This window comes from Anser anser (assembly GCF_964211835.1).
Source record: "Anser anser genome assembly, chromosome: 3".
NCBI lineage: Eukaryota > Metazoa > Chordata > Aves > Anseriformes > Anatidae > Anser > Anser anser.
Window position 1 is genome coordinate 49,475,599 of NC_139722.1, and position 22,752 is coordinate 49,498,350.

The following is a 22,752-nucleotide window of genomic DNA, read 5'->3' on the forward strand; positions in this document are numbered from 1 at the left end:
TAAATGAACAGAAAATACTTCTGCATCAGGAGGCTTTTATCTTAATTTAGAATATTTTTGCACAACTAAGTTCATCTTTGAAGGCTGTAAGTACATTCAGCAATATTCTCCTCTAGCCCTGAGAGGGAAAATTGTCATTTTAAACAAAGATAAGAACATAACTTGTTTTGTTATCTTATGTGTTGTTATATGTGAAATATTAATGCTGTTTCCAGTGAGATGTGCTGAAGACCATAATCCGTAAGCATAGCCAGGATTACACTCCTCAAAACAATTATCGTAAGAGCCATAAATTAAAGTTACAACTATCGTTCGGCTACACTTTTTTTTTCTTTTTTTTTTTTTCGCCTAGGGCATTAAAGCAGAAGTGAATATTTCAGATGTGGTTAGGAAGGCATATATTACGTTTCCGCTAATTCAGATAAGGTTTGCCCCGTGCACACGCCAGCAACCTTCTTGCTTTGTCCCCGGTGGGATGTCAGCTACGCCAGCACAGAGGGGCAGCAGTCTGCAGTGCGTCCCCCTCGAGCCGGCGTGCTTCACACGCTGTTGCATGCCACCTTCAGCCCAGCTCAGTGCGATCCTGCGTGCTTTCGAATCACGGGGAAGGATTTAGATGCATGCTTCGATATCTGCTTACTGTCTGGAATAGTTGTGGGAAGGCAGCGTTTAAATCTGCTATCACCAGAGCTGGGGGGGAAAGGTTTGTGAGTGAGCTGGCTCCACTGCAAGGCCAGGTATTGCAGTTACTTCCACGGTGTTCCTCGATGGGTAGATCTCCCTGTGTTCCCAAATACGTGTCTGTTTTCCTACACATGTCCTGCAGTTGCAGAACTAGTGTGATGACTTGAAACATTTTTTTCCCCCAAATACTTAGGATGCAGCAATTTACTAAATATTTTGAAATAGAAAACCGAAACAGCCTTCTATCCGTGTACATAGTAGAGGTGCCTGGTGTCACTAGAGCATGTTGAAGTACTTCCATACCTTTTCCTATAATGCTATTTTGTAATCTCTTGCAGCACTGTCTTGTGAAACACAGCCTTTTCTGCATGAAGAGTACACTAGGGGGACTGTTTTCCTCTTGGTTGAGCAGTATCGCAAGACTGTGAATCTGGTCCCTCATACGCAGATATCAGTAACTCCCAAATTTAAATACAGCTGATTTGCTTAGTTTTGTTTTTATACCAGAAGCCTGTTTGTTTTACACCTATTGCATTTGTCTTCCTGGAGAAAGATAAATACTAACTGCTGGGATATTTGCTTTGGAGCGTAAATTTTTGGAAACTTTGTACACAGACGTTCATTACCTTGCTTTATTGACCTGCATGTACCGAAGTCTTGCCGTTTCTTCAGCGTGCCAAATGCACGAGTCTTTTCTCTGATTATTGAGACTTGAAAAGACTTGAGAAATTTGCCAGCCATGTAGACAGATGCCTAAATCTGTTAGCCACATGCTAATATGCAAGATGTGTGGGACGTTTTTTTATCATCTTTTCACAAGGGATGTGGGAAGGAAGCAACACCACTCTCTGTTCTTCTTATTTCTTCTTCCTCAGAACAGCAAATAGCTTCTTTATCAGGAGCAGCAGTGTAAAACTGGAATTTGCATCAGCTTCATTTTTCTCCATTGCTTTCTTTTTAAGACCTTGTTTCCCAGTTAACTGCTAACTCGAGTATTTTTTCCCAACCTTCTATTATATTCTTACTTTTTTTTCCTAATTTTGAGCTGCCTTGTTTGCCCATGCAGAAAGGCTTAGGTTACAAACTGTAGTCTGTTTATTTTAAGTTTTGATCTAGTGGGGCAAGCACGGGTTTAAGCACGTGAATAGTTCCTTGGGACTTCACTGGGATTACTTGTGTGCTTAAATTTACAGCTTAAGCATCTTACCTGATCAAAGCCTTACTAGGCTATAATTTCACAAAATGCTCTGTAACATTTGTAAGTGAAGTTTGTGCTGAGCAAAATAGAGAGATGCACAATTCCAGCCCCAAATTCAAAACTGCTAGGTAACAGCTTCTTGCATCAAGCAGGAATATAGTTTAGTGTCAAAGTAAGAAATGACTTTTTAAACTTTGCAGTAGAAGCCATGTGTAGATACTAGCACACATCATTATTTTGTATCGGTAACATACATCAAAGACTGCACACTTTTCCCTTGCTCATGCGGGCAGGTAACAGCTATTAGAGGAGAGACAGGTATTGGGTAGCTCTTGAGAGTCACTGACGTTGTTTCCTCCCTGGTACGACAGCAAGGAGCACGTCTACTTAAGGGCTTGCTAAATGCAGATATAAACACATCGCCTTGGTGAACGTCATCAGCTGTAAAGAGTCAGAGGCTCCAATAAACTTAGAATAGGAAAACTCCAGTGAATGCTGCAGGATAACATCACCGTCAGGTAGACTTGCTTGGTAAGTACTGGGATCAGTGCTCCTCAGTTCTTTAAAAACAAATGTCTACCTGTAACAATCATGCAGCATTGGCGTTGTCTGTGACAGATTATTGTTGTCAGTGTTTGAGCATATTTAAAATACGAAGCGTGAGAGTTGGCTCCTGCACTTACCTGTGTGTTTGAAAGGACGTGGTTAATGCTAGTAAAAATAAAATCACACTAGTGGGCTTTATATCAGCTGTATTGTCCTGGCATGAGCAAACGCTGTTGACAGTGTTTTTTCGGGAAAAGATCCAGCCTTCCCCGTATTTGTGCAGTAGGTTTCTGGGCCCCAGGCACAGACTCCGGGGCCGTGCAGCGAGATGGAGATGATCAAACTGGCGAAGAGAGGTGGCCAGCACACCTGCCCTGGGACGTCCTGCCTCTGCTTGCCTTTGTCCGCGTACAGCCAGCGGTGTCTCTTGCACGAGGCCATTTTGCATTCAGGTTGTTTTGGTGCTTCTGCAACACTTTGCTGTAATACGGGAGATGAAGGAGGGCCAGGCACATGCTGGCACAGTTAAAAAGGTGAGTGGTGAGGATCAGCCTGGCCATTTTGTGAAGGCTCTTTGTTCTGCCGTGGGCAAAGTGGACATCCTGAGCCAGGAGGAGCCCTTTGCAGAGCGCTGGCCCCAGCAACCTCACCGTGGCAGCCAGGGGCGTGGAGGGGTGGGCAGGGAGAATGTGCAATAAGCATGAAATCGCCCCCAAAATCACAGTGGGTGCACTTAGTTCAGAGGGGGTGAAGGGACCATCTTGGGGATGAGGGTCATCTCACGGTAAGCAGCCAGATCATTTCTCTAGGTGGCAGCCTCCTAAATGTGCCCTGCAAGGTTTTGGCAGCCAACTTGTTGGTGTGAAGTATGGAAAATCCGTTGTGAAGATTGCTTCTTGCCTGCAGTGCAATTACAGTGGTTCGTCGTGCAGCGGCAGCTTGCCAGGGGAGAAACCAAAAATGCTCCTGAATGCAAGTTGCTACTCAGACTAAAATCTTCACATGTTCTTGTTTCTCTCCCACTTCTGTAAAAGCTTTCCTACTATCTCTGTCACGGAAAAAGTGCCCAAGGGCAGGGTTGTAAAATGGCAGCTATAGATTACTTTTAAAGGTGTACGGCCCTCCGCATCTCAAGGCAGGATCTCTCTGGAGGAGGGTGAGCTCTGAACATCTGATGTTCCTGGTGCAGCCGAAAGCTCCCATTCCCAAATTCACATGGGAAAGGGGCGACAGCCTCGGCGTGTCCCGGGGGGCCCGCAGCGAGCACCAGGCCCGCCGATAACGCGGCGCCGAGGGAGCTGCGGGTTTTTTGATGTGGCTTTTCTGGGGGCTGACAATACGTGCAGTGGTTCGGTAGCAAAAAAATAGAATGTTCAAGTCATGTGCACTGTCATTCAGTTTTCAGTAGTGCTGGCTCAGCACATCAGGAGTTAAGTGAAGATTAAGTTTAACCTTTTATTTGCTCTTTGTTTCTACTTCTACAAACTTGGACTGTTCCTCTTTATTACAATTTCCTGAGCATTGCCACACACTAAGCTTGGAAAATGAGGTGTATTTAGCCAATTTATGGCCTGACATATGTTAATTAACATTAATTACCTGCTTGAATAGTCCATTTAGCACTTATTATTAAAAAGTGGCTTGTCTACAGAAGGGGATTTTCCTTCGGAGTGAGATGTTTTGTTCTAACTTGCTTCAGACAAAGCCAGGATGGGGTATATCGTGCTTCTTTGCGTGGCTGTGCCAGCTTTCTTGCGCTCCAGTTGTGCGTGATGGGATACCATTGCAGCACTGACAGTCGCCAACTCCTTACCTGTGTGTATGTGACATTTATTTGACGTTGGCTTAGCTTTCCAAGCAAGCCAGCGTGTTTCCAAGTGGTTTTCTCTAGCGGTAGGTACAGCCCTTTCTTCTCTGATTGAGGCAGCTGGAGAAAGAGCTCTGCTTCTCAGCGTGCCAAAACCCAAGTATGCATACTGCTGCAGGTCTGACAGGCCACGAGAGCCTCAGAACTGGGTTCCTGCAGCTGTCGAGAGCCAGCCACTGCTGGAATGGAGCACAGTCTCCAACAGCAGCAGGTTACGTCTTACTGCCTTCATCAGCTATATTATCTACAGTATCTGGCAATACACTGGGCAAAAGTCGTCACAGGTCATTGGCCTAAAACCTTTAACATGAGGAGAGTGATAAGCAGAGATCACTCGCCCAATTTCCAAAGTGCCAGTATTTTGTTAAAAATCCCATTCCTCACTTCCCCATCCCCCAAGTCCTCATTCCTGTCTTGGGAGACTCCAGAGGTGTTACATCCTACTTCACCCTTTCCTTCCTTGCCTTTTGTAACACCAGTCTGGGGGTGCCGCATGGTGCAACGGGTTGCCTCTGTGGCAATAAAATATAAATAGCTGGGCAGGACATCATGCTTAGTGCAGCAGCAGTTTGGCTGGGTGATGGGGCTGCAGGACAGCCACTTCAGGGCTCTGTCAGGGGTTGGGATTTAAACACAAGTGGTTGTGTTAGTGCTCTGCCCCATCCGTGTGATGAGGAGCAAAGGAGCTGCCTTTCACTGGAGCTGGAGGAGAAGACCATTGCCACGTTGACAGTGGTTTTGCCAGAGCAGTACCCCTGGTGCCGTGCCTCGCTGCGGGGTTTGGGAGAACCGGTCTTGCCATGCAGAGCCCGCCTGCTTTCTCTGGGCTGTCCCCTTGCACGTTTGCATGCTTGCAACACTGCTCTGCGGAGGATTCGAGGCAGGTCAGGAGTTAACAGCGCTGGTGTCTTGTTGGTAACGCCGTGCGTGTCCTGCCTGGACTTTGCTTATTGGCACAATTTTCTTTATCTGTTCACTAGTACTGGTTAAAAATAAAGGCTATCTAAAGATTTCTACCGATACAAAATGCCTTTGTGAGATTTCACTGATAGAAAAATGCCTTTCTGGGGATTTGTACTGATAAATGCCTTGTGAAGATTGGTTCTTCTAACACACTTGCGGTAACGAATGGAATTAATTGCTTGCTTGATCAAAACATGCTATGTACTCGCGAGCTGAATTATGAAATGCGGTGTTCTCACTTGAACTCGTTTATTCGGCAAGGTGCTCTGCTTTTTTTTTTTTTTTTTCTCTGCTCGTATTTTGCTATTAATTTCTCCCCCCCTGGCGGGGCTGGCACTCGCTGTGCGTGAGGGGAGCTGCGAGGGAGGTGCGGCCTGGCCCAGGAGGATGGGGGGCAGCGATAAGGGGCGAGGAGGGTGGCAGGCAGCACGAGGCCGTGCAGTCGACACCTCTGAAGCCTGTGCTGTCCTCCTGTTTTCGGAGGCAAGGGGCCTGCCCACCCCAGGGGTTTCCTGGACCTCTGACTCCTCTTGAAGAGCACTGGGGCCCTGGGTACACCTGGGGCTGTGACCAGAAGGTGTGCGTGATGTGGTCCTAGGGAAAAGTTTTGGGGAGGTTTGCTGGCTCCCCAGTCGCACAAGGAGGAAGGAGCCGAACCGGGCCGGATGCCAGCACTTTGGCAGGGAGGTGACACCTGTTTATCGTGGCCCCAGAGGGGTGGGAGGCCGGCAGATAAGCGGGGAGGCTGGTGAGGAGCGGGCGCAGCCTGCTGTGGGAGAGCAGATAGAGGGGCACCCAAACACGCGGGCACACGGCCGCGCAGGATTCAGTGGGGACACAAATCCTTCTGCAGGGGTTCAGCCGGTTACAGTCCAACTTGCACGGGTATCTGAGAGCAGGGCCTGACTCTTGTCCCTGCAAAGGCCACGTCAGAGCAGCGTGATGGGGCTTTCCTGCGAAGGCAGGGCTCTCCTGCAGCGTCAGCCTGCGTTTGCATTGGCATAAGTAAGAACTGGGCCAGCAGTGCTTAAAATCCTGGCTGTAGCTGGACCCGGGCTCCCCGTGAGGACTGAGCATGGCCAAGGAGTGTTAGCAACTGTGTTGCACTTAAGTAAACAAAGCTTTGTTTAAAAATGTATTAATTACCTGGTAATATTCTTATACAAACCACTTTCCTAGTCTAGACAGCCAGCACCTCTGAAATTGGTAGGTGATTTGTCCGTATAACTTGGGGCTTTCTCATACTGTACCATGTTGCTTTCTACACTTTTTCTGAAATAGGGTGAAGAAGAATAAATATATTATTTTAAATAAATTGTTTTAGGACATGACTTCCAGGGTCGTATTTTTTTTATCTAGAGCGTGGACCACGTTATCTAGATATATCCTCCGGTTATGCATCGGCACTCTTAAAACCTGCTGTATTTTTTTTTCTCTCTGTGCAAGCTCTTCAAGCAGACATTTCAGCTCTCTGTAGACGGGTTGTGACGAAAGGTAGCCCCACCTTCTCACATGAAATTCGCTGTGTAAACATACTTTAAAACGCGAGACTTAATCCAGATTGAAATTTTCTGACTGTGGGTATTTGTAAAGTTAGACTGTGAACTCCTATCTTGGGTAAATATATTTGCTAGTGCTTCATGGAGGATTTATTGGTTTCGTATATAAAGTTCTAGATACGCTTAGTACATAAAATTGGTTCCTGATAAGCGCAAACACTGCTAAACAAAGAGTGTTTTAGTGTAAGACTTCCACAGACTCCTGCATTATCACCTTTTTTGCTGATTGGTTTTGCTCTGAGGACAGTGATGTGGTTTCTTGAAAGCCTATAACCTGTTATTTGCTCTGCAAAGCTGCTCTGGCCCTTAACTAATTTCAGAGAACATTTTTTCCAGGAATTCTTAGGAGAAGGTGACGCCAGTTCAAGTCGTGTCCTGAGATGCAATGTAAGCTGAGACTCGTGAAGCCACTGTCCCTGCTTTGTGCAACACTATCTGCTAGGTTTAAAAGTTTCACTGTATGGGGGAACTCAAAACCATTTGTCTGCCATGTCAGGTTTCAGAGTGAATGGTAGTTCTTTAAGTATTCATCAAGACCTGCAGCGGGAGGCGGCTGTTCCTGCTACGCCTTTGGAGGAGAATAGCCTTGACGCCAAGAGCGATCCTGCCACCGAGAAGCTGTAAAAACTCTTGAACATTTTGTGAACCTTGTGCAAGCAGCTTCTACTTTGGTACAGCCTGAGCCATATATGTGGCCCAGATAAGTAGGCCACATCTAAAATCTTAGAACTGAAAATGGAAATCGTGTCAGAGCTCTGAATGGCTTGGGCCAGAGGTTTCCAGCCTCCAAACTTTACGTTATTATTTTCGTCATTATGGTGACAGTGTGATTCTCAACTTCCCCAAGCTGATTTATTTCTTGCCCCACTGCTCTTACAACTTGGTTCCTTCATGGTGAAAGTACTTCAGATTAAAATGTACTAGGAGGTTTGCATAATTGAAGTAAGAGAGAAATCTCCTACAAAGAGCTGTTTTCCAGAAAACCCTGGGAAAGGGAACTGTAAAGTTACAAAGGTGTTTGAAAATCAATAGCGAGGCCATTTTAAATAGGAAAACGGGGAAAGCATTTAGGCCATAAGGTGGTGGCATGGGATGCGTTGGAGGAGGAAGGGCACTGTGAACTAGCAGTAGGAAGTAAATCAACCTGAGCTATGTTTGTAGGCATCTGATGTCTACGGGGCCTAGTGGGGTAGCTTGGAGCAGGTGGAGGAAGCATACTGTTTACCTAATTAGAAACATAAATAAAATCTTTCCAACGTTTTACTAAATTAAAATGCATTGGAAGCATATGTCAGGCTTCTCACATCCAGGAAAGCTCTCTCATGCCCCGCCGTTCCTCAGGGAGGATCTTCCTAGCTCACCTTCTTCAGGGCTCCGTTGGGTAGCAGCCCTCCTGGCCGGAGGGTGCAGGGGGACCAGTGGGATGAGGTGTGTGTCATTTGGGGAACTGGAAATCCAAGGAAAAAGGTGATGGTCGGAATCAGTGAGGGCGGGATTTCACCTCTGTGTGTTTACCGAGAAGTGAGCGATGGTGGGAAGCAGGGCCTGGGCTGCTGCACGGTACGAGCAGCTCCGTCTCTCCAGTGTATTTTAGACACCGAGGAGACAAAGATGATGCTAATTGCAAGAGAGACTACTTAACTGCTTTGTATTATGTTGGAAACGAAGGGGGAATAACGCTGATTGAATGACCTATTTTGACTTTCTCAGTGTAATATGTTTAATGTTGTAGTCTTTTTCTGGACAGTGAATTATAATTTTATCAAATCCTGCTGGAAATGGGTACGTTGCTGGGTAAAGGATTTGAGCCTTGCAGTTTTAACCACAGAGTTACTCTTGCCACTTGACTCCGTGGCAAGAGCTTTTTCTCTTTCGTCTGGAAAGGTCTTTTGCTATGCAACACAGTGACAGCACATTTTTTTTAATACAAAATAGGGACCTGTCAGGAAGAATATAAAATGGGGCACTGAAGGAGTCTAATTTAGAAGCAGAAAGGGCATAAATCTCCACCTCTTTCTGATGACAGTAGGCCAAAGTACAGAAATGTTCCCCTGCTTGTAAAATACAGTCCTGATAGCAGGAAGAAGTTGTGTTAAAGGCACAGCTGTACCTAACCCCGTTGCAAGTATTTCCACATTATTTTCAGTACAGAGCTGGATGTTACATAAGGGGATTCTTGGATGACGAAGTGCCTCTGTTAGGATATGCTCTGCTTATTGTGTAGTTACAGAAATTGTTTGCTGTTTTGGACCAGTGTCAGGCAGAATAATACTGAATAAGTCCCAGATGAATGTGGGTGGTGAAAGGAGAAAAATAACTTCAAATAAAGAGGGGTATTATCAACTGAACAGCCAGTGTTGATCCTGTGGTGCTGAAAAATGGAAGCAGAAAAGAAGTAGTCTATTTTTTCTTTTTTTTTTTTTTAAATGGAAAATCTTAGCCGAAGGATCTGTTCTGACGAGAGTTTGGTGCGCTTCTTAAACTTGCAGCGAGTTGGCATTGGCACAACAGTGCCGTGAAGTATACAGAGAGAGGCCAGAAGTACAAACAAGCCTCCAAAACTCGAGCGTGTCGTCAGATTCTTTGTCCTTTTAGGACAACGTGACCTGTAGCGTCACTTGCAGCTGCTGGATCCAAGAGTATAAATAGTGAAAAGAACACTGATTTGGCCAGGATAAAATGTTCATTTTGGGTTTTTCCAACAGCTGTGTCAGGACTTTACCCTGGCAAAAGCTTCTCACATGTCATTTTTTTTATTCAGGCTCGTACTAAGCATGTAGTATGACAACACTTTCTAGTTAAAGGAAAAAAAAAACAACAAATTGAGCAATAATGTGGATTTGGTGTACTCTCAGCCTGAAGGAAAAACGGTTTGCTTGAACGCTATGGTAACAATAGCTTCAGAAATTAAGTATGGATTTCCTTCGATTGTAGTTGAATCATAACCTCTTACTAAATTTATCCAGTCTTGAGTGCCTGGTTTCTGGTTTGACATTTTCCTTTAGATGGTGGTTGCTTTTTTAAAGCTCCGCATGGGCTGAGAGATGATAGCTTCCTTATTTTCTGCAGGAAACGCTGTCGAGTAGCAAACCACCGATTCTTCCTCGTAGCTACGGACGTGCTCAGGGCCGCAGCTTGAGCCCCACATAGGGCAGGTGGGGTGCAAGCCGTGGCAGCCACGTGCCTTTCCCATTTACCAGGAGCAGACAGGGAGCAAGCAATCGGATTTCGCATGGCTTGAGTATCTGGAGTATTCCTGTGGATACTCCATGACTACTGGAGTATCTGCGTGGATAGTTCTCACTGCTCAGTGAAGTGCCAAACAGAAAGTACTGAGTGAGAGCGTACTTCATTTATACTAAAATCTACACAAAAAAAATGTTTCTGTATAAAAGGCAAGTGCTTGGAAGTTGAAAGTGTCGGAGTCGCCTCTCTCACTTGGAATTTCTTCTCTCGTTCCCTGTGACACCATCATTAGTAACAAGCTCACACGCTCTGTCCACCCCCAGCCTCTAGTTGGGCTGGATGCTTCAAGGGGTATCAGGGTTTCAGTTCATCCGCGGTGATCTCTGCGTGGGCCCCATGCCATGCTAGTTGCACAGCGCTCACACTCAGCTCTGAGTAAGGAAATACGCCCTTCCCTGTCTGCTGCTCTGTGTCATCACCTCCCCAGCATCCCCGTGCTCCCAGGAGAGCATCGTCCCCCTGCTCCTGGCCAGCGCCAGTCCTGCATCCTCTCCCATCTCCAAGCTCCTCATCCTCCCCAGCCTCCTGTCCTAGTCTCCTTGCCTGCTATTCCCAGTCCTGTTCTATGTATCTCTCCTTCCTTTCCCCATCATCTCTCACCTCCTCACTTTCCATATCTGCTCTCCTCATCTACCTGGCTAAGTTCTTTGTCCAGCTCTTGGTACCCAATCTCTCCCCTGTCCTGGGATTTCCTATTTCCAGTGTCTTGCCCAGCCCAGTCTGCTTACCCTATCTCCAATCATACTTTCAGTTCAGGTTTGCAAAGCTATAAGCAACTGGGAGCAGGATTTTATAATAGGAAGTGTTGGACAATATGAGGTGTAGGTGGGGCTCACAGCACCACCTATAATTTACAACTTTGTTTATTTTCTTAACTAATCCAGCCTTAGGTAAGCAGTCCTGGTGCTGTCGGTGTGCAAATCCGTAGTCATTTGAGTAGTCTTATTCACTCTGCTGATACTGTGTAAGTAGGGATTGCTCATTTGTGTAAGCTATGATCCAGTCTTAGAGAGACTTCAGTCTCTACTGTGGTGTGTCCTGAGCAAGACAGCTAAGTGTCTGAGATGATTAATTTCATGGTGCTGCTGTGCAGTCCTCAAAATACTGATCGTTTTGGACAAAAATCTTCGAATCCTGTTCCTTGCCTGCTTTTTGACAAGTGGAAGTCGGTGTTTCACTGCCCTCATTTCCCCTCCCCACTGAAAATTGCAAGCTTTTGTTGGGAGAGGATGAAGGTTGGTTCCTGTCTGGATGAATGGGTTGTGATCGTGGGTTGGAAATGCTCTCTGGCTCCTCTCTGACCTTCCTGCGTTCGAACAGGCAGCCACAAGGTCAAAATAAGCTCATCACCCATTTTATCACTTACCCAGTGGTCCCCACCTGATTGATCGTTTTGCTGATGCGTGCTAGTTCAGTGACCTGCACTGTTGGCTAATTGTCTTTGATATTCCACCAAAGTCAAAAGAGAAATTAAGCATCAGCTCCTGAAAAGCTTGTGATGTATTTAATGGTACATGTAGTGATCGTTGTGATTTCCTTGGTGGGGGGCTGATCCTTTTTCCTTCCCTATTGCTGAGAAGAGACTACTACACGTTCCTCACTGATAGTATATAAGATATGAAAGCATACAGTCCATAGAGCATATCCTGCATCCTCTAGTGCGTTCCCTCTGTCTTGGTATATTTAGTTTAGAAAATACTTGAGCCTTTTCTTAATGTAGCTCCTTGGTTTTCTTCTATCTTCTGCATCTGCTGCAAGCTTCGTGCCTTGTCTTTGATGATTCTGGTAATCATCACCTAGCTTCTGCCATAGTCAGGAGGCAGCTTAGAACGGACCTGGAGCTAGGTGAACTCATGTAATGGCGCGAATAACCCTATATTGATCTTTCAAAGAGCTTGAGTGCAGAGCATGTGGTTTATGAGTCCCTTATTTTGAGCCTTATCATGAAGGAACTTTAATCAGGTAACAGTCTGGCCTCTTTTCCACAGCAATAAAGTGCATGCGAACAGGTATTGCAACAAATGGTGCAAAGGCGAATCTGGCAAATCTCCTGCAAGAGAAATCTGCAGTTTATTCTCCGCCACTCCTCTCCCAGCCGCTCCAGTAGCTCGGGAGGCCGAGGGGTTCACGAGCAGCGGCTGATAGGGTTCAGATACCATGCTTCAGTTTCCCAGGCTATTGATAACAGCTGTTCAGTCACAGATCCCCGGGTCATGATGTACTGGGATTTTCTGATGGTTGTGACCTTGGGGGGGAATTAGACTGGATGTAATGTTTCCAAGAATTGGAGACGCCTCTGCCATTGAGCTGGTACACATTGCTGGATCAATTACTAGCACTGGCAGGATTTCGCTTTAGGGGAATCTTGCAGCTACATCACAGTCTTGTTATTAGTAGATTATTGTTAATTGGCTTTAATACAAAGCCAGATATTTCCAGGGAGGAGGGACCTTATAAGGCTGGTTTCTGTGAAGTGGTTTCACTGTGTGCAGTCCTGGTGCAGTGCATCCCCTGGTGCTGCATCTCACTTTTGTTTTCAGAAAATTGTTATCAGCTCACGTGTGGAAATGCACATTTGGCGTGGAATCGCCATCCACAAAGGAGGAATTGCTGCACAGTGGCCCAGCCTTCTCCAAAGAAGCCAACGACACCAGGAACCGTCTGCACGGAGATGTCATCGCGTTTTTGTAATGTGGCCATGAGTCTTGTTTCAGGGACTCGGCGCTTCTGCAACTCAAGCTGCCGTGGCCTAGGCCCTCCGTGAGCTTCGGAGGCCGGGTGGCTTCCCGGTGACCCGGGCAGGTTTCATGCGCGGCCCCGGGGCTAAATCCAGGCCGCAGTCAGGCGGCACGGGGCAGTCGTTACGCGATGTGCTGGGACGCTTTTAACTCGTGACCTCACAGATCCCGAATGTGCTTCTTCGCAGGGCACGAACGAGCGCGCCGTGACCCCGCTTCACCAGTTCTCAGCCCCGCGTTTCGGCCTGAAAGATCAGAGCCAGGCTTTGGGGGGTCGTTCCCCCCTTTTGCTTTTCAATTTCTGTCTCTGCACAGCACGGCGTTCTCACAGGACGGTCGAGCTGCAGCCCTGTTTGTGTTCACACGTGCGTGTGTGGCGGCTGAAGTCACTAGGAAACTTTCCTCTGTGGAAATGCAGCTCCCCCTAATCCAGACTGTCTGCTATTTACTTTCTTTGTAATTGACTGTCAAAGCATTGCATTGAATTCAAGCGCTCGTAAGGTTTTCCTCAAAATGCCTGCGTGGTATTAAGCCAGTCAGGATTTACAAATGTAAACATGTTTACACAAAAACGAGGAACGCACGGAAGCTGGCAGCGCTTTAGCAGCCAAAAGCACCGTGATTACATGCTGGAGGGGCACTGAAAATGTGGGTTGCCGGCGTTTGCCTCCAGAAGTAAAGCCTGACAAGAAGTGCTCTGCCTGCCCGTGTGTGCTGGGCCTGGAGATGCCTTGGGGGGGGGGGCAGAAAGGGTCTGGGAGCCTGTGGGGACGCTCGGCGGGCCCTGAAGGACGCTCGTAGGGCCCTGAAGGAAAACTTGAAAGGCTGAGGCAGAGCCTAGGCTGTCTCTACCAGGTCTTTGTTTTAGATTTTCCCGGGCAGTACGGGCAGCAATTGGGAGAGCTAGGAGGGTGCTGTTTCATAACCGAGAGTTGGGCGTCCTTCCCGGGCTGTCGTATTTGGGGCTGTGCGCGCCGGCACACTCGCCCGCCCCCCCCCCAGCACATTGTTTACTTCCTCTGTACGTTCTGGGACATTCAGTCCTAAGGAGCATGATACGCTTGCATAAACACCGCAGCCAGATTTATCTCTCAATCCTATCTTTCCTTTCCAGTCTTGGAAAGTGATTAATCTACAGCACACATTTTGTTCTTTGATTGCAGGGCGTTATTCTGTAATCATTTACAGTTCTGCAGAGCCGGAGTGCTGACTTGCCGGAGCGTTTCTGCCGGGCCTCCGCTGCTGCTGGCCGCGGCTTTGGCTGCAAGGGAGCGGCTTTGGGAGCGGGGGGATCTGCTCTGCAGCTCTGTGCAGTGTACAGACCGTGTGCTTTTACTTTGTGTGCTCTCTGTGCATGTGAAAAAAGAGCCAAATGCACTCATGTATAAGCGCAGATGGGCGTCTGTACAGTGGGACGGGCTGGGGGTTGGTTTATAGATTGTAAAACTATTAGGGTGCATTTGTGGCGGGTGAACGGGTTTAAATAACTTTTATTTCCCATGCACATCACGTATTGAAGCTTACACCAGGTAAAAATCATCAGCCTATGTGGTTATAAGAAGCTGTACATACCACTTAGTGTCTGATGAAAACAGAAAAGTGAAGAGTTGAAAGTGAATCAGAAAATCTGCCCCGTCTCTACTGCATCAAGGTTTTTCCATGCGCCCTTTGTATTTTTTGTTTGCTTTCCATGTTTTCCAATGTGTGGTGTATAATAAGGCAGAAAGGAGGTAGGACAGGTAACAACCTTGAGTTAACACACCGCGGGTTAGAGATTAGGCTATCAAGCAGAGCTTTGTTTGACACGAGCGTCCAAGCTGTGAATCGGTCATTCTTCTTTCAGTAAAACAGTGTGAAAATTAGGTACAAAAAAAAACAGAGAAAGCCACGTGATTTTGGGGTGAGAGACTACAATTTTGGGTTCTGATGCCCTGCCAGTTGTTTTTTTTTTTTTTTACTTTTTTTTGTTGGTTTGTTTGTTTTTTCACCTTGCTGTCCTGTAGAGTAAGAGCCTGTAGAGGACCTGAGGTAGGTGGGACCAGTCACCCGGGGCCTGCTGGCAGAGGACAGGCATGCGAAGAGTGTCTCGCCCCAAAGGGCGCACAGAGATCTGGCAGGGCAATCCCACACACCGCTTAGGACAAAGCACTTCCCGTCACCTTACAACAAACCAAAAAAAGTCGGACACCACCCCACTAATGTACTGTCTGCAAAGGGCAGGAAGAACTGAGGGCACTGCAAGTGCAGAGTGTATGTTCAGTGGAATGCCCAGGGGACCCCAGGCTAGAAATCAGGACAAAAAAATCTGCCAACAGCCTTCCCTGTTGGTCTGATCTTGAGAGCAGGGCAGTACAAAGGAGGGGGGTTTCCTCTGACTGCAAATCCAGCAGCTGTTTAATATAGGCAGATGTCAGAAGAGGATCCTGGCCACCCTGTGCCAGGAGGAGCACCAGCCTCACTTCTCCATCGGCATGCCATGCTGGAGGGAGAGCACAGCGCACAGGCGAGCACCGACACGGTGCTGTTCTTGTAACCCCCAGCCCCTGCTTTACTGGCATATAGGGGTGTCCAGAGCATCTGATCACAAATTTCACTTCTGTCTTCAGCATTTCCCCTATTTAGTTGCATTGTTCCTTCCATGAAGTTGTTTTTTTTTTTTTTAATTTGTCCTAGAAGTGCAAATTTCTGTAAAATCCTTTTGCAAAGTCCTTAATTAAAGGGGATTTATAAGCAAGGAGGAGGAGGACAAAAGCTCTTGTAAAGAGCAATGTCTCTTTAGGAAAACTACCAAACGGTGTAAAGAAGAGACAAATTCAGAGTGTGTGCATGTATACAGGTACCCAACTGCTTGGTTGGACTCAAAGCTGTGATAAAGACAGCTGCCCTGTGGTTGAAGGAGGGGAACATGCTGCTTTGGGTTGTGAATTGGCACCATCTCCGTGCCAGTGGGACTAGCCCCTTGGTTAGGTCATGTCTGAGGAAGGGACCATGTAAATAACACTTCCCTGCGGTTGTGAGTTGGTGGAGATGGCAAGAGTCTTAGCAACAGGCGACTTTTCTTAGCATCACAAGAAAGACTGAAGCAGTGCCAGCCACTTCCCGTACTCTGCATTCCCCCTAAACTAAATGGAGCTGCTGCTCGTCTCCCAGTGCTAATTCAGTCGTGCAGCCCGTTTCAGGCCCTGGTAGATGACTGGAAGCAGCTCCGTGCAGGAGGCAGAGCAGCAGGCAGCACTCCTGGAGCGTAGTGTCACGATACCAGTGCCTGTGCCCGTGGCTGGGACCTGCTGCAGGAGAACTGAAAAGTGTTATGCAGCTCTGTGTGATGTGAGTGTCCTCTTGCTGCACCAGGGTGTGAGCCACAGGGTCAAAGTCCGGGTTTGGCATCCTTCACCCCAACCCCTCATCACCTGAAAACAATTTATAATGGTTATGCTCATTTTCATTTACCAGCTCAAGGTGAACCCCATGGATCTCTCATGTTTGTGTAACTGCTTGTATAAAAGTGCAGCTGTCCACAGAAGGATTTCTAGGAAATGCTGGGCTCAGTACAAAGCAGCCATACACTGAAAACTCGAGGCCCCATCCCATCAGGCAGAAAGGAGCCTTCACCACGGTGTGGGTTAATTATTTGTTAATAGCTGGCTGAGCAGGCAGGGTGGTCGTGGATGAGGCATGAGGCTGTGAGACCATGTCCAGGGGACAGTAATGTTCCTGAGAATTAGGAGGGGTAGTCCTTAGCCCTCCAAAAGTGTCAGAGCTAATGTCGTGATCAAGTTAGGGATCGTGCGAAAACTTTGGAAAGAAAAGAAGTTTTGGGCTTGAATGTATTTGATTATGGAAAGATAAGTGTACTGACAGCAAGATGTTTTTGAGTGGAACGGGTACCTTGGAGGGAGGTTTTGGATGAGGACCAGCTGCTGGGAACATCTGTCTGAACATCCTGACCACAGGCTGTCTGAGTGCAGTAGCGAGCTGCTTCTTGGAGCCCATCTGAAAACTTGGTGTGGCTGCTGGGTGGAGGTGTCTGTTCCTCTGTACGGGCCCCTCGGCTTTTCGACTGTGTTGTTAATATTTTTACTTCCACACTTGCCTGCTGTGAGGGAGAATGGAAACAAGATGTTCCATTGCTAGAGGTGGTCATTTTTCCAGTCAGACCTGTGTTTGTGTGAGGGAGACCCTTTGCCAGGCTGGACGGGTGAGTTTAGGAGGCGGTCCTTTGGCTTTCAGTACAGACACAGGGGGAAGCCACTGGCTCCTTATCACACACTGTATCTGTGGAGAACCCCTGAACCACGAAAGTGTCCCAGAAGAGTGTAAGAGGCTGCTAAACTGCACGCTACCACCGTGTCCTCTTCTTGTTTCCTCTCCCAGTGCAGCCAGAAAGAGTGTGTATTCGTTTTCACCCAAGGAGATAATTTTCACACGGAGTAAGACCTGCCCCATGTATGTGCAGCTATTGTGCAACCACACAGGTTCTGGCCTTGATGGCTGCAGCTGGTAAGATTTCCAAAGTGGATAAATCCAGCGCACAACCCAGTAAACGAGGCAATAAGGCCAGCAGAGACTGGAACCAACGTGGTGGTACTCGGGGAACACTGGTGGTACTGGGGGAACAGCAAATAAGAGGCAGCTCCCCTCCACCCCCCCCAGCTCACTGCTGGTTTTCACTCCTTTATTTTCCCTAAACTGTGAAGGGGCAGAGATCATGTCCTGGTTTTTGGTCACCCATAAAGAAAACTGGATGTTATGTTCTAAACTTCTAACTAGGCTACAGTTTAATTTCTTTATTTCATGCTAAAAGCTAGTTCTGGGTGCAGTCTTGAAAGCACCTCCTGTGCAATGTAGAATGGGGCCCAAAGAGAGGAAATGAAATCAGAAATGGAGAAAAGTTATTTTAATCATAAATAGCTGCGGTAGGAAGGTAGATGTTTATATGTGCAATAGTACAGTACCTACTGTGTGTATTTTGGGAGAACCTGAGAATAGCAGCTGCGCTGAAATACTTGACAGCAAAGTCAAATATAGTTTAGGTTTAAAAAGAAAAAAAAAAAAGTGCTGCCGAGGGTAGAATGGCAGCCTGGAGCCTGTGGGTGTTATCTCTCTCCCCTGCAGGGCACAGGGCAGCCTGCGACTGCAGTGTTTGTTTGCGAACGCCGAGTCCCAGTAACGGGATCCGTCCCGCTCCTATCAGTGCTGGTAGGTACCCCCACACCTTGCCCCAGGTCCTGCACGAAGCTGACAGCTCCGTCTCACCCGCTCTGCCTTCTCCAAGCGCTGCGTTTTCAGGAGTTTTGCAGCTGATGGACCTGTTGGGTTGTAGATCTATGGGACTAGGAAGCAGCAAAGCCGCAGGCACCAAACCCAGGGCGCTTGCAAACACTCTGAGGTCAGAAGGATCAAAACCTAAATTAAACTTGTCCCAGAAATTTGGGTCTGAATCACAAATTCAGGAAGTTGTACATGAAAATTGGTCTGGGCACTGTTTCCTTCCTAAGAGTTCTTCAGCTAAAAATAATGTCTTGCGCCATAGTTATAAATAATACGGGCGTTTTTTTTCCCCCTTCTAATTAAATTGTTACTCTTGCCACGGTGAAAGGAAAGGGAAAAGATAATAACACGAATCTGGTTGAACAAGTAAGTAGCTTGCAGGTTTCAGCTGGAGCATTTGCAACTGCACCCGATGCTGATGGTCTTGCACTAATACACTTAGTTGTCAGAATTAAAAGAAGGTGCTCTGGGGAGATCTGCAGAGGGGTTTGTGTCTCTGTCATTTGAGAAACCTTGTCATTCCTGAAATCTCACCCCGAGTGGGCTTTTCTTATGCTTCCAAAGTAAAGAAAGGGTATTTATCTTTAAAACCTTTTTGAAAGTAACTATAGTGTTTTTTTCTAAATTTTGGATGAAGCCTGTGGTAAGATACTTTCATGGTCTTTTGCCTTGTGCCAAGTTACTGAAACTATACGCAGGAGCCATGGATAGCTCTGACTTCTCCCCCTGCCTTTCATAAGAGCAGCACCTGGCAGGTTTGCCACAGGTAAGTAATGAGCAAAGCTGGAAAAGGAGACCTCTGAGTCGTGGTCTTGGCCTTGCAATGATCTCTGAAAGCAGCGCAGGCACCCTGAGCGTGGCGGCAGACGTGTGCTCACCCAACAGTGACGAAGGGCAGCAGCCTGGTGAGCGGGTATCGATCGCACCTATTTCAGTCGCTGTGTCAACGCTGAGAGAAGTTGCCTGCGATTTGCTGCTGGGATTTGCTGGCTGCCTTTTAGCAGAATTCGCTGTTTGCTGAGGATCGCAGGGGCCACCCGAGAGCCCACTTGCAGCGGCACGGATCCTGCCAGAGCGCCGATAATGGCCAGTGAAAGCAGTAATCCCGGAGGCCTAAGGGGATAACGACAGTCAAGAACATGGCTGCCAATCTTTAAGCTTAATCGCGACATCTTTGAGATGGAGAGAGTGTTATTTTTCCACGTGTCCACGGTGGGGGAAAAAGCAGTGTCCGAAAAATTAGGATATGGCGGTGAAGTTGGTCTGCGTGGGTGATAAGCGATGTGTACCACGACTACCTAGTGCTGGGCACACACTCAAATATTTACTGCGCTGATATTTGCTATCACACACACACACACAGAGCCAAAAAAAAGGCGGCGAGGCAGCTGTGTGGTTTCCCTGGCAGTGATGCAACGCTGCTGACACACTGGGACAGGACGGAGCAGCACGTTCTGTGACAGCACGGCGTGTACTCCATGCCACCAGAGCAGCGTTGCACAGGCTGAAGGCTTTCTCTAATGCCAGCACTTTGTCGAGTGCTTAATTTTCAAGCCGGTGTTTGGACATAACAGCTTGAGGAGCGTTTTTGAAATTAACACATAGCTATTGCATGGGTATAATTTCTAAAACATTCCCTTTGCCCTGCCTTCCCATGGCTTCTGTTTGCTGTATTTTAAGAAGTTTAAGACTTTTTTTTTTTTTAAATTACAACTCAGAGAAGGTATTTACTGATTTCTCATTCACTTGTCAACTGCTCTGCAAGAGTGCAAATCTAGCAGGAAAAAAAAAATGTACTCGAATGCGCTTGCAAACAGCAAACAGAACTCCCAGTGTTCTTTTTATTGGTTTACTGCTTTGTCCTGTCATCGTCTGCTGTCCTCCCAGAACAAGCTACAGCACAGGCAAAAAGAATTCTGTAATACTGAAAGACCTGAAGAGAAAAAAGCGTAAGCGCACACACACAAAAAAAAAAATATATGAAAAGGGGGTCAGAGAGAAAATCGGTGAGTAAGTGAGTCTGTTTGGTTAAGGAATTGAATGGGTAGCAAATACTTTTCCTGTGTGTGGAAAATATGAGTTGGCTTTTGCAATAGCATTTTATGGGAAGGAAGATCAAGGGTTCATGAGCAGAAATACTTATTCATAAAACATAGCTACAAAGACAAGCTACTTGTTGTGCTTCTGCCCATTTGCTTTAAGTCCAATCTGGCTGAATCATTTCTAGGAATGGAGTGGGTAACTGGATTTCCAGCTTCCTCTCAGTCCCTGGCTTTTCTCCGGTATGGCTGCTGATTAGTGCTGGTGGTACCGAGTTTTATGTTAAGGGCATGTGCCTGTCTGCTTGATTGCTAAAGTGTTTACCACCTTGGGATCTAAGCACAATCCACTTGAAACTGGATTAAAACAGCCGCCTCATTTCACAGAGGCCTTTTAACCGCTATCAGACAGCAAGCAGCAGCTGACCTGGGTGGGATTTTGATCTGATGCTCAGAAAATGAAAGGCTCTTTCCCATCACCAGTCCTATCACCACACTCTCTGTGTGGTTTTTGACAAAAGCAAACCTAACCCAAGCGTTTCCCCGAGTGTCTGAGGTCTTTTAACAAGCCGGAGATGTGGTGAAGCCAAGCTATGCAGCAGGTGTAACATTTACTAGTGTGATCAGTATGATTTTTTGTATGTTTCTGTGCAGAATTTTGCTTTTCTTAAGGCACAACCCCACAGAGGTCTGTTTTCAGTTCCTGAAGTGGCTCATTTAGAGCCCGAAAAACTTGTCACCTTTTCTCTCCCATTCTTCCTGACTGCTGGGGCTGTGTTACTTCTGTTCTTCAAGTGTATTGAAGTTTTTATTTATTTATTTAATTTATTTATTTTTAATTTGGTAGCAGAGAAGCAGAAAGCTCAGTGCATGCTTTTCAGAGGGTCTGGGCCCCTGATATCTTCTTCACGATTCAGAAGTGGTTGGTGCCATATCTGGGGACTTGGTTAGCACTTCTGTTGGAAGGCAGGGGACCTGGTCCCTGCAACTCAAGCAAAATTTTGATTTGGCTACAAAAACCTCATGTATCTTGTTGATGAATATAAACCACTTTGGGTGTTAGCTAGCAAGTTCTAGCATTTACTATTTTGATTTTTGAAACTCGACTCTGAAAGAGTCACAGTTCGGAGGTTGTGTTCTTTATCTTCTGAAAGAGGAAAGTTTTTTTTTTTAAAGGCAGTCTTGGTACAAGGTGCAAACTTTTTTTTTAGCAGCAAGTGATGAAGCTCTGTAGAGGAAGAAGGTTCTCAGTAAAACTGTCACCTCTGTGTTCTGCAATTAACCTAGGTTTAACAAATGGCTTGAGAGGTCTAACAAAGTTTATTAAAAGCAATTTATTTACCTAAACAAAGGCTGTGTGAAGATGCTGTGACTGAATGGACTCAAAACGGTCTAATGATTTTGTGGGGACAAAAGAAGTTTGTTTTTTTTTAATCCTTTAATGCGATCTTTTTCCCCTTCGCTTCTGGCTTTTCTACCTCTGTGCCCATTTTTTTTTTGAGAGTGTTTGTGTGATTCTCTGCTGTTATCAGTCCAAATTAGCTTTCAGGTTCCTTGGGGCAGCAGCCTTGCCTTGCCTCATGGCTCTGAAAGGGCTCCATGCAGCCAAACAGATCCCGGCTATTTACAGTTACCACCCTGTTTTTATTGCGTGCCTCTCTCAGGCTCTTCTGCCGAGGCGATGCTGCAGCAGATAAGAAACCTTCCTCCTGCTTTGGAGCAGCTACTGCACCTCGGGGGGACGCCTGCTGCTGGCGGCTGTGGGGGAGGATGCCAGCCAGCCAGGCAGAGCAGCTTCAGCCGGGACGCTCACAGCTCTCCTGTAGTCTGCCCCTCCTGCTAGGGGCAACCAAAGGCTGGCATCTGAAATACCCAGTGTCCCTCTCAATTATCCTTCTCATAGGTGCTTTGTTTCGTTGCTGCCTTCTGGCTAGCTCTGCCGGCTGGGCGAGGTGGGGTCTCAGCAAACTGCCTTTGCTTCCAGCAGCACGGTGGTGGGTAGGCTAACTTCATCGGGGCTAGGGGAGTGCTCGCTGAGGCTGAGGGTCTGACATTTGCTAGATGGATGATGAATTGTAAACTGGAGACAATGGCCAGGCCTTGGGCAGTGAGATCAGAGGCGTCTTTTGGTGTCCACCCAGAAAACTTTGCACTAATGTAATCTCCGAGGCAGCTTTTTCTGGGGCTGGGCTGCTTCTCCAGGTGTTGGCTCTGCAAGCTATCAACTGAAGCCAAGGAAATATTTCACCCTGCCCTTACCACTCGCCTTGACTCCTTCTGTGTTTAAAACGAACAGCATATAAATTAATGTGAAAATCAGCCAAGTCAATGCCAGAAGCTTTATGATGGCAAAATAATAATTAACAGCTGCTATCTCTTTCCTTCTCATGGGCTGCCAGGACAGCCTTTTCTGTCTGTCCTGTTCTCAGTGCCAGGTGAGGCCGGGCTGACCTGCAGCTTGTACCCTTCGGTCCCACTGCCATTTTGTCTTCAGGGCCACTCTTTGACCCCAGAGCTGGGGAGTACCAAGTCCTGGTGTGTGAGACCCTTTGGCATGGTGTGCTGGAGTTAGGGGTGTTTTAGGAATTTTCTGTCTCTTTTTCCCCCCAGCCACTTGGGGAAAGCAAACCTCTTTTTTATA

The 22,752-nt window shown here is 46.9% G+C and overlaps 1 protein-coding gene across 2 annotated transcripts in view; it reads left to right on the forward strand.

The window, feature by feature from the left end:
- FOXO3 (forkhead box O3) overlaps nucleotides 1-22,752 on the forward strand; it is a 91,362-nt gene that overhangs the window by 4,233 nt on the left and 64,377 nt on the right. The window contains exon 1 of one of the 2 annotated variants that reach the window (XM_083831876.1): nucleotides 1-22,752. This exon is cut by the window's right edge and continues 42,485 nt beyond it. The exons of the other annotated variant lie outside the window; for it this stretch is intronic. The gene's annotated coding sequence lies outside the window, so the exon portion shown is untranslated. 2 annotated transcript variants of the gene reach the window in all.